This window comes from Mastigoproctus giganteus, chromosome 1 (assembly GCF_048544385.1).
Source record: "Mastigoproctus giganteus isolate SK-2022 chromosome 1, ASM4854438v1, whole genome shotgun sequence".
NCBI classification, from domain to species: domain Eukaryota; kingdom Metazoa; phylum Arthropoda; class Arachnida; order Uropygi; family Thelyphonidae; genus Mastigoproctus; species Mastigoproctus giganteus.
The window spans coordinates 103,360,131-103,378,910 of NC_143575.1; the positions used below are offsets into that span (position 1 = coordinate 103,360,131).

The 18,780-nt window shown below is 37.4% G+C and overlaps 1 protein-coding gene across 1 annotated transcript in view; it reads left to right on the forward strand.

Moving 5' to 3' along the window:
- Positions 1-18,780, forward strand: part of LOC150091068 (polypeptide N-acetylgalactosaminyltransferase 13-like) — a 320,974-nt gene that overhangs the window by 17,356 nt on the left and 284,838 nt on the right. The window contains exon 2 of the mRNA XM_090381577.1: positions 14,929-14,996. The gene's annotated coding sequence lies outside the window, so the exon portion shown is untranslated. The remainder of the gene's footprint in view (positions 1-14,928; positions 14,997-18,780) is intronic.

Consider the following 18,780-nt stretch of genomic DNA (forward strand, 5'->3'; position numbering starts at 1 on the left):
CATTGACCGGAAATCCTATCTATAGTTTTGCTGATTATAGCACATTGCATTCCACTTCCCAGTTTGAGAAACCTTGCCCTGCTCACACAGCTTCAACTTCTCGAATATCCACTAATAATTCCTTAAATGCTGATCTCAAAATAAATCTTCAGTGGGGCAATGATAATTTAGTTGATTTCAATCCTTCTAAAACTTCAGTCCTGTCTTATATCTCGCATAAAGAATTCTTCTGCTCCTATGCTTGTCTTTGATGACACTCCAATATCTACGAAAGATCAAATATCTGTATTGGAATTACCCTGACTTCTAATGTATCTTGGCATAAGCACATTACAAATATTGCTTCCTCTGCAGTTCCGATACTCAGCGTTACTTTTCTTCCAAACAGCTATTCAGTCTGTACAAATCTCAAATCTGTCCTACCATGGAATATTGTTCTCACATCTGGATCAGTGCCCCCCGAACCTCTCTCAGGCTTCTAGATTCCATTCAAAAGAGGGTGGTTAGATTAATTAATTAATGACTCATCTCTAACAGTCTCTCTCCACTCTCTGTCTCGTAGATGTTTTGTTTCTCTGCTGCATGCCTTTTCTATAGATACTTCCATGGGTACTTTTCTTCTGAATTGGCTTCAATAATTCCCACTCTCTTTTTGGAAGGTGTTTTATTAAAAATATATATTTTGAAATATTATTTATTAATACTGAAAAAACGTAATAAACATCCAATTAGGTAAGAATTAATGTGACTTTTGCTGCTGAACTTCATGAGTGAGTTTCTCAACATCAGGGAAATATGCCGTAATTTTCATCTTTAAACATGCTGAGAGACTCTCATGGTACAGACGGTTTCTTGATTTATTTTTAATATAGTTCATGTTCGAAAATATTTGCCCGCAGAAATTCGTCGAATCAAAAACTGAGAGAAGTCCAAAGGCCAATATTCTCAAATTTATATACGTGTCCGGTAAGCTATTCCACACATCGAACAAAATTTCGTCTTGCTCTTTCAACTCGTCTATCGCTGTCCATTTGTGTAGAATTGCAAGGGCAGCCTTTTGCCTCTCCAAATCCTCAATTTCAGTTTTAAGGCATTTTAATCTTGCACTCCACATGTCCTTGATTTTTAAGTCCTCTAACTCCATTTAAAATTGTGCTAGTTGTGGGATAAAGTTAAAGAGCCGCAGTTACATGCTCAAAAAGCCGCATGCGGCTCGCGAGCCGCAGGTTGCCGACCCCTGCTCTAAGCTATGTCTCATCATAGCTTAGAGGTTTATAAATTGATAGTTATGGTGTTATACTGGTTTACATATCACATAAAGAAATAAAAATTAAAAATTAACATAAAAGCCTTATTAAATAAAGAACACGATGTTAAGTAAAATCTTTATTGCAATAATAATAATACAAATCGATACATTGCAATGTTGCCCTTCACGACCACCAAGCCATGGGTGTATGTTGTGGTACATCCGAAAAGTACCGTTCATATCTCATATATATAATAATGATAAAATAAAATAAAATAAAATAAAGAAGAGTGTCAGACTACAGCATGTCAGCAGTTCCATGTTAGTTCAGTAATTTCTGAGCCAATCCCGGCAAGCTCCTTGTCATCAACGTTGCTGAATTCCTTAGAGATACGCCCAAAGCAGGGCCTTGACGTCGATCCTCATGGCTAATGGCCATGAGGATCGACGTCATGATGTACTGAAGTTTGTGGTTACTCTAAAAATTTGACATTGGTGCTCGGTGTTCAGCCATTTCAGAAGACAGTGGCAATCTGCAAAAAAGGGCCTGTAGGGCCGTCAGATGTAGCCTCCTATGACTTCTCCCTATTTCCCAGAATGAAACGGCTCCTTGAGGGATGCTAATTCAAGTCTATGGATGAACTGGAGCATGCTTCGACAGAGGCACCGAGAAAAAAAACATCGAAAACGCAGAGGAAAGTACTTCAGTGGCGGATGCAGCAAAATTATTTATCACATGAGGCAACTGTACAAGTTTCGGATCTGTTTGATACTACCAGGTATTCGACATTTACTTTCATCGTTTGGAGTGTTCCTGTACGGCCTTCTTCAACACTATATGTGCTTATCTTTTAATTTTTTTTGCACTGTTTTGACATAATTCACGTGTTTATAGACATGAAAAACTGTCTCATTGTAGCACTGGGTCACACTTTGGAAACTAACTTATAAATACATCCTGATAATTTTTTTAACCATTGTAAAAATATTCTGAAGATCGTTTTAACATCTTATTTCATCTTAATTGTTGAGCGAATTACTTCACTGGCCGTTATGCGAGAATCACCACAGATATGGATTTTTATCTGTAGTTAATTTTATGGACTTGTAATTCAGACATATTATTAATGTACCTTAGTATTTCAGTAGTGGTTTATCCGTTCTGCCTGCCCAATACTAACTACTGTTCATTCAACCGTGCGAACTCAGGAACGTAACACCTGTAATTCAGTTTTCGTCAGCTACGATGAACGACTAACAGGAATCGCTGCGATCCAACTGCTTGGCGCTACTTCAATTACGCTATCAGGTTTCAAAACAAAAATGCCATCAGGAAACAATGCGTGTTTCTTCTCCTGGCTGCCCCAAAAGGTTATACGAAAAACACAGGTTAATTGCGTGAGCAGATCAGGGTGTCTTCATGTCAGAGAACGCTGCAGTGAACAAGGAGTGCTAATTAAAAACTCTCAGTTTTACCTCTCTAGTTTCGAAAAATACTCAATTTCCCGAAACTGTTGATTGATATACGAGAATAGACATCACGCGGGAACATCCACATTAATTACTACAGTGTGCTTATTTTTATGCATTGGATGAGCATAAAATAAATTTCAATGATTAATTGAATTTTATAACCACTGATATTTATTTATTACTTCAAGAAAATGCAAAATATTGCAAATTGTCTTTTGATAAAAGTATCCATAGCCTGAATTCAATAGCCACCTTCGTATTCAATTATTAACGCTAAGCGAGACAGGCGATTACTCTAAGTTATTGTAGTGTTCATCAGCATTGAACACCTCTCTTCTGATTGAATATTTCAATTCTAATAAAAAATATTTAGAAGAGGGCTTTGTTAAGGCCATTTAATATCAGTACTTGTACCAATGAGAATTCTGATAGACGCAATATTCAGAAGTCTTGTTCCACTTCAGAGGAAACGAAGTGGCGCTCCATCTTTCTGGAATATAATTTTGTCAAGGAGGCCTTATTTATCTAATTCAGTACAGGATGAAGTCTGAAAACGTCCTGATACACCTTTCCCCACTTATTTAAATGGTGGTGTGAGTACTGCATTAACTCTTTCCTCAAATAATTAAGGACCAATCGAAAACCTTCGTGTAAATTCGCACCACATACTAACTTTTTCATTAAAGGGAAGAGGTTTTAAATATTGGATTTGCTCAGATGACGCGATTTCAGGTGTTGAAATCGCGAGCCCACAGCATGCTAGTTTGTCAGACTGGGTTTCATATAATCTTTGGTGCAATATGGCCTTAATAGCCCATGTGCCATTAAGCCCCAAACAAAACCATAATAATAAATGCTAGAAAACTGTCCTACCCATATGGCCATTGGAAGTTTTGAACGGATTTCAAAAATGTTCGAATATAAACCTTAATATTTGTTCATAAACTCGTCCTCTGTTGAATAGGCATTGAGCGAAATCTCTGGCACTGTAAATACCTTGCCAGACTTGATTTTGTAACAATTTCTTGAACAGTTTGGGATATTCTTCAACTACCTCATCACGGGGCTTTTGGTCACAATGTGTGAGTGGAAAATCACTCACACCTTGTGACCGTTCAGATTTTTTTCATGAGGACAAAATGCTGTTATATTAGGCTACCGTAGACCGAACTTATAATATAATGAGCTCATAATTGGGTGTGTTATCTGGTCAATTGTCTGTTTTGCTGGACGAAAAACCCGAGTTTCCTGGGGGCAGACTTTTCTATCATTGCCTAAGACCGACTAACTCATCCACTGAGTAAAAAAAAAAAACCTATAACACCTCCTTGCGTCATCGACGGGAATCGAACCCGATCCTTTTCCACATGGAGTGGGAGGAGGGCGATTATAACCAGTGAGCTACCTAGGTGGAGTCTCACAGGGCAGTGGACGCTTTAGTAGTCTGTACGAACTAGACCTCTTCTGTCTTTTTTATCTTCTATAAGAATTAAGGCGTTCCAGGCCAAAAGAACCATTTTTACAATAACAAATGATAATAGGTTCTTCAACAGAGGCCACATTGTTCATCAAACATATTACCAGGATTTATTTATAAACCTTCTCCTACATAAAATTTGCATTTAATGAATTGTTTGAAATTGAAATAAATTTACAGGATTCAGTCTATTTAAAGAAATGTAGATGCTAGATTTAAAAAAAAAAAGTAATCGCCTTGGGTGGCTTCAGTTGTGTCTTGTGACAACGCTCATAGAGCTCTTGAAAAAGTTTTTAAACTCCTTTGAAACGCATTTATTTTAATGTGACAAAATAATCGTGTCTTCTATACCGTCGGAATTGCTGCCTCTCTTATGGTGGATTTGAATTTGGGGAACAAGAAGTAGTCCGGGGAAGATAAATCAAGGGAATGAAGGGGAGTGTTTAACTGCACAATCCCACGCTTTGCCAAAAACACCTTATTGATCAGCACAGAATGCGACCTAGCCTTGTTTTGAAACAGGGATCAGTTACCTGAAAACCAAGACCTTACTCGATGAATTCTTTTAAACAAACGATCCAAAATATGTGCATAGCACTCCTCGTTCGCTCCTTATTACCTGGTGGAACAAATTTCTTGCGAATGAGTTCCTTGCTATTGAAGAAAGTGATTTTCAACACTAATTTCAGTAAATTAAATGTTTTTGTGGGCAGTTTTGATCGCCATCTGTGTTTTGACTCATTTTGACTTCGTATTTAAAACACCACGACGCATTACCTGTTTACGATGGACTCACTCAAAGGAGAACTTATCAGTAATAGATTGGATAAGCTCTTTTCATGCATAGAGTCTGAGTAGCTTTTATTCAGCAATCAAACAGTGCGGAACAAACCCAGCGCAGATCTTCCATTCGTCTAAATTTTCTTCCAGAATTGCAATGATTGTTTCTCTATTAATGTGAAGTTCTTTTGTCATTCGAAGAGTTATTCGACGATGAGTTGCAATTGCATTCGAAGAGTTATTCGACGATGAGTTGCAATTGCATTCGAAGAGTTATTCGATGATGAGGTGCAATCAATGTGCGAAATTATTCGACGATGAGGTGCAATCAATGTGCGAAGTTTTTCGACCGTTTTTTGGTATTCGAAATGGTGTTTGATGTCCAACGTTCCAAAAAAAAAAAATAATAAAAAAAAAATAAATAAATACGGTTCACTGGTACACATAGGTACCACGACTTTAAAAAACCCTTCACTGCACCTCACTTGTGAAGAGGACGATGCTCACAGTCGTCGATCTCTTCCAGTTCCTCACTGCCATCATGAAATCTTACCGAACAGAAAAAACCACGTGGGTGTGTTCGAGCATCATAAACACCTATTTTACCATTTCGTAGATTTCATTCGCACTTTTTCCCAACTTGAACAACATTTAATTTTTGCAGTTTTGTTCCATCGCTTAACACAATGAAGACACCTTTAACAGCATAACAGCTCTAACATGACTTTGTTGGAGTGTATTTTCCTTGAATTGATAAAGGAGACTTCATAATTGCTAAAATAATTCACAATTCAGTTCTTTGGTTTCCACTTGTGCTTTTTAGTGATGCGTTGTTGTGTATTAGCGATATAGATTCTCTGGAATTATTTTTTTTTGTCATCTATGTTGTTTTGCCAGAGCCAATTTGATTAAGGTATCTTATGGTGCTTCCTATTGAGACAGGCAAAATTGGTTGACCTGAGCCTCAGGGCAGAGTTAAGATTCTGGATACCTCTGTAAAAGTTCCAGTTAGGTTTGAAAGTTCCATACTTTTGGAACCATGCATATTTTTGCTCTAGAGTAATTCGACCATGAGGCGTTAAAGACAAAACAACAAAATGATAATAATTTCCTCTTGTTTAGGGAGCTTTTAATCCAGAATATTTCAATTTGTAAGTTGAACATTTACAAATTGAAATATTGTTTCTTGATATACACCATCTTCCTCAGTAATTTAATAATCTTTACAACGTTGAAGAGCACTTAAATTCATTTTAGATTTTCATCAAGTCGCGTCAAGTAACTGTCATAAAATAACAATAAAGTAATAACGATGTTATATTTATATCTATTATGGAACTAAAATCATTTCTAGAGGCATTCTTCCAAGGGAAAATTAAATTATAATCCAGTTCTATATCGAGTTTGGAAGACGTTAAAATTTAAGCACTCTTAAAGAAAGCTCCTTTGAGTTAATGTCAATTCTCTGTTTAAGGCAGTGGCGTTAAAGTTAATAGAATATTGAGTTTTGCATAAAATTAATGCCCTTGAAGCACATTTTCAATAAAACGACCATTTACAAAGTTAATGTGTTCCCCTACGTGGTTATTTATATATCTAAGTGTTTTCTGGTTTAATTTCTATTAGGGTGATTTTTATTGAATCTGATCAATCTTTTTTATATCCTTTGTTTAATTTTTTTTCATGGGTTTATTCATTATTCCATGAAAAGGCATATCGCTTTATAATAAGGGTTCGCAACAAATTTTAGGAGACGAATACTATAGCGATAGAATTCTTCATTTTCAACCACAAATTTTTAAACAGATATCGCCACAACGGTTAAATATCTTTAATGGGATTTCAGCCCATGTTTAATGCGTCATGTACAAAACCGATTTCGATTAAGTTTTAGTTCAATGCGCTTAATATATTTCATACGTGATAGTAGTTTAATGCATTTGATGTTTGATATTTCCTTACATTAAATTCTTTATATTTGAAAATAATGAAATGCTTGGTCTTATTTGGTAATATCAGTATAAAATAAGCAATGATGTTATTGGAATTCCTTACGTTATAATTGTTTCTACAGTGTAGATATTTATTGACAAGTGGTAATAGTTCGTATTTGCACTATTTGTAGTGCATTCCTTTTTTGTGGAATGTACTTTTAAACCTATGTGGGGGGGGGGCCTCGACGTACTATATCTGGTCCCAGAATATTTCTTATTTATATTTCGATCAAACGGTATTTGTAAGAAGGGTTGTTTAGGTTATTTTCATGGGACTTTATATCTGATTTGAGACGCCCTAAAGCAGCCTTTGACAAGGGGGCATGATTGTGGGTGGAGCAGCCCCCGTATTCCCTTTGACTAGGGGATATGATTACATACTTCAGACTGAATAGCCCCATTGACATGGAGTGTACAGTGTTAAATGTGCGCTCGGTTATGGCATAATTATTTACAAACAGTTGCATAAGAGATTTTTAATAAAAAGTCATCATCAGGTGCAGTCTCCCTGTCGAAGGTTCGTAGTCATGATTCGCCAAGCTTTCTTGGGCAAGTCTTTTCAGATCAAAGTATTTCTTCCTGTTAAACCATTCCTTTAAGTCATCTAGCTATTCTCTTCTTAGCCTCCTTGTCTCTCTTATCTCCTTCCCTCCCTCCTCCCCTTCCATCCTGCTAGTGCTGCAACTAGTCTGTTTCGAGAGGACCCGCTCATGGTATGCCTCGTATAAATTCACTTCCTTTTCATTCAATAATCTGTAGTCACTTCCCATTCTTCTCCAATCTTCTTTATTCCCATTCTTATCAGTCCATTTAATTTTAAGCATTCTTCGAGCAGACCACATATCAAAAGCATTAATCTTAACTTTGCTGTCTTCGGGCGCCTCCGTAGCCAGGTGGGAAGGAGCAGCAGTGCGTAGCACACGCTTCTTGATTAGACCGGGGTTCGAGCCCGTCACCACCAAATACGGAGGATGCGGAAAGGTTAAGGAATGACCACCGCATATCCTGGAGCAATATGGCCTTAGTTGCTAATGCTCCTAAAAACCAAACAAACAACAACAGCTGTCTTCGGAGTCTAAGTTTCGCATAAGAACTGTGCTAGGACGATATTAATTTATTTGCATTTTATTTTTTTAACTTTTAATTTAAGTACGCTCCAATTTAGAACGTAGGATAGTACACTGCAAGGACAGAATTCATGGGATACCTGGTTCCTGGGCAACCCGACGCGGTCTCTAGCGCTAGTGGATGCACCCATCGCTTGCAGGTATATAGGTACATTGCATCACTGCTTTCACATAGGCGGTAATTCGACGTCAGTATAGATAAACGTCGTTAGTTAACTGACTTTGGAAGAGGGATGATAGTGACTCGACGCATGGGTCACTCTATCGGAGAGATGGTACAGAATATTGCTCTCTCACCGTTCGACAGTATCAAGAATCTATCGGGAATACGACATTTCCGGAATAACATCTCATCGTGGACAGCGTTGTGGACGGAGAATGGTGGTGGATGAACGTGGCCGTCCGTCGACGTCTGTCTCGCATTTTTTCAGCCAACTGGAGAGCGACAATGGCACAAATCACCACCGACTTCAACAAGGGAGGTGCCAGAAACGTCTCCACCAAGATCATCAGACGATCATTAGCCGCAATAGGTTATGGGAGCGCTGACTCACCAGTCTCGTTGCTAACACCGCGACACAGGACTCTACACCTAAACTGGGCGAAAGAACATCGGCACTGGACCTTGGATTATTGGAGACAGGTCTCTTGGTCCAATAAGTCCCGTTTCCAGTTATTTCGAGGGGAGGGGAGGGTGCGTTTCTGGCGAAAACTGCACTTGTCAGCTATGCACTTGTCATGCCAGCAAGGAACTATTCAGTCAGGAGGAGGTTCGGTAATGGTCTGGGAGGTGTTCAACTAGCGCACTTTGGGACCTCTAGTACGTCTAGACGCATCTCTGAACGGGCAAGGTTACGTATCCATTCTTGTAGACCATCTGCATCCCTTCATGGTCATCATGCATCCACAGGGCAATAGACTCTTCCAGATGAACAATGCGCCTCCCCACAAAGCCGTGGTGATTAGAATATGGTTCGAAGAGCATTCTGCAGATTTTATCACTATGGAATGGCCTCCACGTTCACCGGACACGAACCCTGTGGGGCATCTTTGAGATGCTGTGGAAAGGTTCCATCGAACTTTGGATCCCCAGGAATGCGACAGAATTATGGATAGCGATGCAGCAAGCATGGAAGGAAATGCCTGTGGAATGCTTTCTTGAATTAGTGGACCCAATGCCTCGCCATGTGACTGTCCTTATCCGGGCGAAAGGTGGGCCTACCCGTTACTAGGTAGGTATCCTAGATTTATGTCCACTCAGTGTATTTTAGGACTTTTTTTGTTTGAGGTAGTATGCGCAATTTTTTTTTGTACAGAAATTAAAAAAAAAACCATCTCATGCTAGAAACTTGAAGAAGGGTATCTTACAATAGGTTTTCACGATAGAGTTTAAAAGTGCTGATCGTTCACTGAATTCTCTATATCAAGAGAATCAATTACCAAACTGATTTCTTTTATGGAATAATAAATTTTAGTGTGTAATATCCAAAAATGGCAATAGCATTATGGCTATTTTTGGATATTATGCAATATCTGTGGTATCTGTAACTAAGAAGGGGTGACTAAAAAAGATCTAGATAATTTAATTAAAAATACATAGCGTTGTTTTTTGAACTTCTGATGGTTGCTTTTCCACATGCTTCTCATCTAGTTTAATGCACCTGCCCGATCTCTTCATCCATTTTCTAAATATTTTAGAGAAGTTATTGCTCGAGAAATGATTTATGATATCATTTCTCTGAGTTTCGTTTATTAACTGTGTCCGACCTTTTAGTTAACCATTCTGCTTAGGAAATAGAAAAAAAAAAGCACAAAGGGCAAGGTCTGAACCGATGTGGGAAACCAACGGTAGCGCCACCTGACCTTAAATACTATGCCACACTGAAAGCTGGCGGAAGAATTGTTTTTATGTCTTGTACTTTTCTGAACAGTTGTGGGATGGGTGCACCCTTGTTGTCGTGATGTAGTAACCATCCGAATTTTAAAATCAGGTATTTTCTGGTCCGCTTTCCGTTTTAGTTTCTTGAGAACTTCACTGAAATATTGTCCAGACACAGTGCAATATCTTTCCAGAAAATCTGTGTAAATAATATCTTTCATATGGGAAAATGTAGCGCTCATACGCTTGCCAGTAAGCTTCATGGACCTCGGTGTCTTCTTTGGAGGTGGGGTTATGTTATGGTTCCATTGCGAACTTTCTTGGTTTGATTTTGGATTGTCGTGGTTGATCCAAGGTTATTCTCTAGCTATTATTCTACTTAAAATCATTTGTCGGATGTCGGTAAGTGTTTTGCAGGTAAAAATGTATGTCCTTTGTTAAGGAGTATGGGTGGTGGGTCCCGAACGTCAACAAACACGTGATATTCCTAAATTCTCATTTAAAATCCTTTGCGCGTTACCATAATTATTACCCAAGACCCATATACGTTTTATGACCATAGTTCATCTCTCTTCAAGGATAATAATAGGTGCCGTACAAATAATAATACCTGTTTTTGGTGTTTATAGACATCCTGGGATTGGGTCGTGTTCTGTGCTGGTTCTTCCCTCTTTAAACTCATTTGTCATCTGAATACAGTGAATCTGGGTGCACCAGCTTCCTGATAACTTTTTTTTTGCAAAATTTCTAATGTTAATCTTGGTGTTTTCCTCAGTGGGATATAGAATTTCACGTTGGCTTTCTGTTTGTTCCTTGGGAAGCATGTTATCTTTGTTAGAATTTGATGCTACCTTTCATAAATTGTGGCGGACCTGCAGTGACAAAAATATATGTTATTGGTTTCATTAATAGTCGTTCAGCATTTTGTGTAGTAAAAATAGTCCCAATCTTTTTGATAATCTCTTGTGTGTGCGTGTGCACCCGTGCATCTAAGAGTATTAATGAGCAATTTTATTTCTTTGAAACAAACACTGCACCCACATAGTGTATGTTCTTACCTGTTAGATTTAATTTCTAAGACATTTCTAGTTATCAAACTTTTCTCATTAAATGCAAATTGGTTTTCCGTATTATATATATATTTTTTCTTCTTACGAAACATGTTTATCCTTTACAGACAGACGATATCGCGCGCAGCACTTTTACTTTTTATAAAATATAATAAATCGTCCAAGATTAGTGAAGTTGCGTTGTCTGGTGATTATTTTGCGTCGGTATCGTGTTGTCTGGAAATTTTTCTGGCTGCTGGCAATCTGGTGTTCACGTGAGTGCGCTACATACGTGTAATTCTGCTTTAAGCGATGTAAATATTTCATTTTCAGCAGACATCTAACAGAAACTGAGGGAATATCCTTAACTAGGTATTGCATATTCAGTGTGTTCTCGCTCTCCCTCCAAGGAGTGCCTTAGCGGCACCAGTCGAGTGAAACTGGAAAACATTTCTCATTTCGTAAGATTTGGATGTAATAAACACGAAGTGACAGGATGTCGATATTACTGCTGTGGTGACATTCGTCATCGATTAACATGCAAGACAAGACGCCATCAGACGTTGAAAGGAAAGCAGAACGTAATTCATTTAGGCAATTTAGGCAGATAGATTTGTTCAGCAGTTACCCAAATAGAATTCTCCTTTAAGAGAAGAGAAATTCAAATTTAAGGTAGTAAAAGACTTCTGGTCCTCACCAGCATACAGAACGACTTATTGCCTTGCTACCTCCATAGAGCATAGAGAATAGTGTGATATAAGCATAATACTTCAACATATTACCACTAAAAGATGATAGGCAGCTTCGAAGTTTGTACATTGGCATCATTACTGTTACATCTAATATTATGAATCCTTCACAACGAGTTGCTTTCTTTATACTGCAAATAAGTAACACTTCCCTATCTATTGGAGAACACTGTTGTTATTTATTTTCAGTTGAGTACCACCATTCAGACAGAACTGTTTAGAAGCTATTCTTCTTCTCATCAGTGAGCAGGTAGGTACCCAAAGGCATATGGGGATGAAAACCCAGTTGTGACTTATTTACTCAATACGAGAGAAGCCAAAAGGTATTTTTCTTAGACTAATAATATTTTAAGGCAGAAAGCCTCAAACTGAGTGGTGGAACTCAAGTGAAAATAAGTAACAATAGTGTAATCTTATCTAACGGAGAAGCGTTACTTATTTGAAGTATAAGGGAGGCAACTCGTTATGAAGATTTCACAAAATGAGATTTTACAATAATTATGCCAATATACAAAGTTCAGTTTATCTAAAAATTCAACTACGTAGTAATGATGAAAATGCACTAACTAATCCTCAGTACTGTAATTTCCTTATTAATTTGGAGTCGCTACTAGAATGGTGAAAGGTTAATCAAAGTGCTTATTGATTAAGAGAATATGCATTGCTGGTTAAACTCATTTACGACACTAAGAGCTTCGATTGTACTGCTTTGGCTGCATTACGAAACAATCGAAGAAATAAATCTCTAAAAGAAAACCGATTAACTTCTGCAGAGTTAAGAAAGATGATGGGAAAAATCGAAGCAACAGATTCCTTATCCGTAGTAAAGGGGACATGAACGTGAAAAATTCCACAAAAGGATTGTTGTTGTTGAGATTCAGCATGTCACGATATCGAGGGATAGCATCCAGCTTTAATTACGTTTCTAGCGACGGTGCTGCTTCTCAACAGTGGACCTTATCTAACATAATAGAGCTGTTTCAGATACTAAAGCATCTTTCGTTCAAGTTTCACTGATTCAAGAATTGCATCTTAACGATTATTTAACACGGCCATATTCTACTTTTCTGATTCGTTTTTCGATTGGATATGGTGATAATTAGCCCAGAGATATGGAATGGGCTGTCGAATTGTACTTTCATCTGAATGGTGTGCTTAATACTCATAACTCAAGAATTTCGGGGCTAAAAAGCTACATCAAGTTCTTGAGATTACTTCTCAGTTATTAGCGGTAACCGTTTGTTGTGGCTTAATTTAAACGGCTGGCTTCATTTTCCTTACAATTTCCTTTGAAGACAGTGGACTTGCATGGATTCGAAACACGTATTGTGACTGCTAAATGATGTAGTGCACTGAATCCCTAAACAAGGCATAGCATTATTTTGACTCTGCAGTAAAGAGAGAGTTCTATCTAAACGTAAGCTCTTTAATGAACAATCACCAGTCCTCACTGTCAGGAGCGCCAGAGAAATGTATTTACTGACAACTAAGTCAAAGATCCCATTAATTATAGTCACTTTGCTGCTTTAATGTAACAGTAATTTTTGGTGCAGGAAGATTTCTTTAGCTGGACACCACTTCTGCAATTATACTTCGCTTGTTGAGTTAAAAGCAGCAATTTGAAATAGTTAGGTCCCAATTGATATACTGCATTCTTTCATCTTTTTTTTTTGTCATCGCCTGTATACTCCTGTTGTTCATTCCATATGTTATTAAATGTGGGAACGCAGATAAATTGCCATACACTAATGGACATTATTTCCATTTGTTTGGAAAAGTTAAAACCATGATGATGATGATGAAGCGTGGAAAAGATGCTACCTAGTGGTGGTAACATTGTGAACTATTTTTTTGCTTTGCCAATCCTTCTTTCATTTGCACAAACATCCACTTTATAACAATTAGATCATTCTATACACCCATATCCTTCAACTTACATTAACTTAATTCTAATCACTCTGTTAATTATTAGGATGCTATTATTTCTTCATCTCTACAAGCTGCTATAATGTTCAATTTACTATGTATGTTGATCAGCTGTTAGTGTACTATGCATTTAGGGGTTGAATGTAATTTGATCTCAAATTCCTGCTGGAAACAATTCTTAGACACAGTGAGTATTATCAAGTTTTTACCAAGTGTAAAAAAGCTAATAAATAGGGCATATTTGGTCCCTAAGGGGCCTCCGTAGCCGAGTGGTCAGGAGCGGGAGTGCAGTAACACACGCTCTTTGAGTAGACCTGGGTTCACGCCCCTGACTGCTGAATACGGTCGATCTGCCAACCCGCACTGGACCAGCGTGGTAGATTATGGTCTATTTCCCTCAGCATGAATTGTTGAGGAGGCTTCCATCCTGCAGTGGTGGAATTGATAATGGCTGCACTTTACCTTTATTTGGTCCCTATATTGACCTATGCTGCCGAGACTTGGAGGGTGAATAAGGATTCTAGCAGAATCCAACAATGGAGGCGCCAAGGACTATTCTAGCTAAAAATAGAAGAGATAAAATAAGAAATACTGATATAAGAATGAATTTGGGAATAGCCAGTTTAAGGGAGGAGATGATTACACGTTTGCGATGGTTTGGACAAATGAATAGAATGAACGTGGACAGATTACCAAGAAGAATGTTTGAAATCAAAATGGACTCTTAAGAAGAGGCCAAGAGAAAAATCCAAGAACAGACGGAGAGATCAGATTAGAGAATATGTGGAAACAAAGGTAACTTGAGTTGGAGAGAATGATAGTAGACAAGATGTGGGAAGACAAAAAAAGATGGAAGGCTTTGACTCACGTGACCTTAGGTTGGAACAGTGATGAAGATGAAGTGAGTATTACCTTTGCGGTATAAGTAACGACGGATTATTTTGAAATTACATTACATTTGAATTCATATAATTTTAATAATAATATGCAGATCATGATGATTATGCTGCATTGTCAAGAAAGGTTACTGTGGTTTTTTATTAATGCGTTTAACTTGTCAACCATCATGATTAGGTAACGATTTGGAGCTCACACAGAATATGGACAATTAGAGTCTAGAAATGTACTCCTCTGCAGATATGAATATTAATATTAAATGTTTAAATGTTCTATGTATTATTTACTTCACGGTGTATTGATTCTTAAATGTTTTTATATCCTTTAGGCACTTGTGCTATTCAACGCAACAGAAGGAATACGGTATTCAAATACGATGAGCCACGTTGTGTAGAGGTAAGTTGAAATACTTAACGGACGAACTTAGTAGTAATTCCTATGGACTTTTGAAATTAGAGTTTGCTTAGTTTCAAGCAAATTCATATTTTTAAATGTGGAAAATAAATCTAAAAAGCCTGCCTTACGCATTTAGATTTTACAAGGCAGATTTTAATCAGCATACTAATAATTGTGCGGTATTCGCGGTAGTGGAAATAAAATTAAAAAAAAAAAACAAAACAAAAAACTCTGAAACTTGTTTTAACCAGTAATATATTCAGGGGAGTTAATTAATGTATAAAATTGTTCACTCGAAATTTAGTTTAGCATTTTTTGCTGGGAATAATAATTCTATGTACGCGTGGTTTCACCCAAAGCAATTAGGAAAGAAAGGAAGTTAACAAAAGGAATTGATAAGAAATAGTAAATAAAAAAATAAAAGATGTCATTATGAACGGGTATTTTTCAACTGAAAGAAAATAACATAAAAAATTCTTACAAGCATTGTACGACAAATATTTTAATTTTCTGGGCACGTACAAAAAAAAACGTACTTTCGAAGAATTTTTTTTTAAAATTCAGTTAATATAAAATCTCAATTTACTGGCAACTTTTATATTTGCATCTTAATCACTTGCTTTTTTTTCAGCAGAGAGCAAATATTAGCAACTTTCTCATTTACAATAACTGCTAATAAACATTAAGTATGTTTGCAGCCAAATTCCATTATTGTTTGATTTTATTTTATTTTATTTTTTGAGGTTTACAAATATGTATTCTGTGCTTCAATAAAGCATTCTATTAAAATGCATTTTTAGAAATTTATGTGGACAAATCCTGTTTTACAAGTTAATCTAGCGTTATTACTAATATTGGTAAGGATAAATGAACTCCAGAAAGCGGAGATTCTGAGTACATGTAGGATAGTAAATTCTCTTACTACTAATAATAATAGTAACCGAACACAACCAACCACCTCATGCACTTGGTAGCAGCACCCATCACGGGGCCGAAAAAAATCGTACATAATCCGAAAAAATCTGTAGGGCGGCGCCCAATGTCAGTTCAACACCGCCTTGGTACTCTGTGATGAGTACAGATTTTTATAAAAGACCAGGTGTGAGTAATAGAAGGCGATCCCTTAGAAAGCCTGCTCAGTGCCCATCTACACCACGAGTAGGTGAGGTATAACTATGCATGTACCGTAGCCGACCCCGAAAACTTTGTTCTATAGTCCTCATTATCCTAACAACAGAGGAAAAAAATCCTATACCCACTAAAGGAAGTGATAGAGCTAGACCATTGGATACCTAATAATATGTGGACATATGTTGTGTCTTATGTAAGGAGGTCCCTAAACGTTACTTCAACTCCGCCATGGTTCTCTGTGATGATATACAAAACTCTGTACAATGACCAGAAACGAGTGTAGTGATATGTTTGTACAGAGTGCATAATAATCAGAAGAAGAACAAGAAGTGGGCGCGATTATCCCAGTGGTTACGACGCTGGACTACCAATGTGATAGACGCGAGTTCGAATCCCGCCGCGAAGGAAAAAAAAAGCCGAAAAAATCGCTTCAACGGACTACTTACCCCAAGGTCGAAGGAATGGTTGAGGCAGAGAATAAATATCACCTATCACTGGATGCAAAAGCCTAAGTTAAACAAGGTCTTGTAACTCATACACAAAACACCATGTGCCTACCGAGTTTTTTACAGTTTTTTTACGGTGCACTGAAAATTTCATGTCATATTGTATCATAACAAGTTGGTCTTCTTCGTCTAGAACCACTTTTATCTTTTCTCCCTTTAGCTTAAACCTGACTTCCGGATTTCTGTTCCCCAAATGAATTACCTTATATATAGAAGCATCAAACTTTAGTTGCCATTTTTCGGATAGTATGCAATCAGTCCAGTCTTCTTGAAGTATTATCGCCTGACTGGAATTATTAACCACTCTTCCCGTCTTCATCATCAGCAAATTTTGACAGCTTCCCTTGGATACCCTCCTCAATATCATTTATGAAAATTAGAAATAGGAAATGGGAGGGGATCCGCTTGTTATTCTGATCCACTCTATAAAGTGACCAATTTGTGACAACCCACAGCTTCTTATCTTTTAGCCAGCTTGCGATTCAGCGCAGTATTTTACCAGAGAGAAACTCCATCTTCTTTCAGTTTATATAGCAGCCCTCTATAAGGGACGGTATCAAAAGCTTTAGTAAAGGCTAGATACATTAGGTTTGAGAATGTATAGCACTAATTTGCAAGATTTTTTTCTCTTCTAGTTGTTTAATGCCCGGTGAATAATCGGTAATAGCCACTTTGAATACTATTCCAAATTATCATCCTTCATGCTGGTTAAATACTTATTCGATGGAATCCTTTATGAACATTGAATATCACACACAAAAACCAATTGCGAAATTGCAAATTCTGCCCACAACCCGAGATTCACGGACAATTTTCCAACTGCCGTGCTTTTTCGCAGCTGCAAACCCTCCTGCATCCGGCTAAAACGTCCATTCACTTAAGTGCATTACCCTAAAAGAGCTTTGGTCGCAACACTTGTTACTCTGGTAGCTACTCGCACATCGCCCAAGAGACCCCAACGTTCCTCAGCTGAGAACAGACATTTCAGTTGAAATGTTTCACGAACCCTATTATTCCCATTTCAAGCTGAAATTTATGAAGTTACCAAACTCGTTATCAGAGATTCGTTGCAGAATGTTTATTTGAAAATTTAATTGGTCGATTTTTATTTTAAATTTTAATTGCATTTATTTTGTTGTTGTCGCTTTTTTTTTCTCGCATTGCTGCCGTAATCGACAGGTTGCGTACCCCTGCTTTAAATTGAAGTCTGCCATAATCGATTAGAGAATTTTTTTTTCTGTAGTTATCAGTTTTATCTTAAAGAGAAAATGTACATGCTTCGATTGACATACTCAAAGCATGTTCAATCGAAGCATTTCGAAATAGTGTGGTGTTTCCATTTTCCTTTTGCTGTTGCGCCTAAAGTCATTGGTATTAGCATCCAACTGAACTGCGAAACGCGAAACCCTCATCATTGCCCAACGTGAAAAGGATTTTAAGATCAAAATGTTTTCCTCAAACTTAACTGGTCTTTTTTTGTCATAGATCTAATGACTACCTCTTTATGCTCATTTATGCCCATTCCGAGTCTCATACTTTATGATCATATTACCTGAGATTGAACTAATTATTATTTCCAACCACTTATTACTGAACTTTGAGCATGACCTGCGATTAAAAGCCAGCCAGTTTTAACGTAGAATATTTCTTATCTCTTAACACAGATAAACTCTTACAGCTGTATTCAAACATCATTAATATTTTTTTCTGAAATACAGGCGTTTTTTTTTTTTGTTTGATACTTTGAAATCTCTATATCGACCACACAAATTTTGGTTTCGATTTGTCAAGTCATTTTTTCCTCTTTGGCGCTGAATGAAGTGAATTGCCACAATCGATAAAGTGGAATACAGAGCAATGATTCGGTCCTTCTTTCTGCAAGGGAAAATACCCAGAGTTATCTACGAAGAAATAGTCGCTATTTATGGAAAAGACTGCCCAGATTACAGTGTTGTTGCACATTGATATAAACAATTCGTATGTGGAAGAACCTCAGTGCATGACGAAGAAATCCCAGAACGCTCAGAAACTGCTGTAACAGAAGAGAGTGTTGCAAAACTTTAGGCATTAATCCTGGAAGATCGCAATATTACCGTCAAAGAACTAGCTGCAGATCTCCATTACAGCGTAGGGTCTGTGGGGAATAT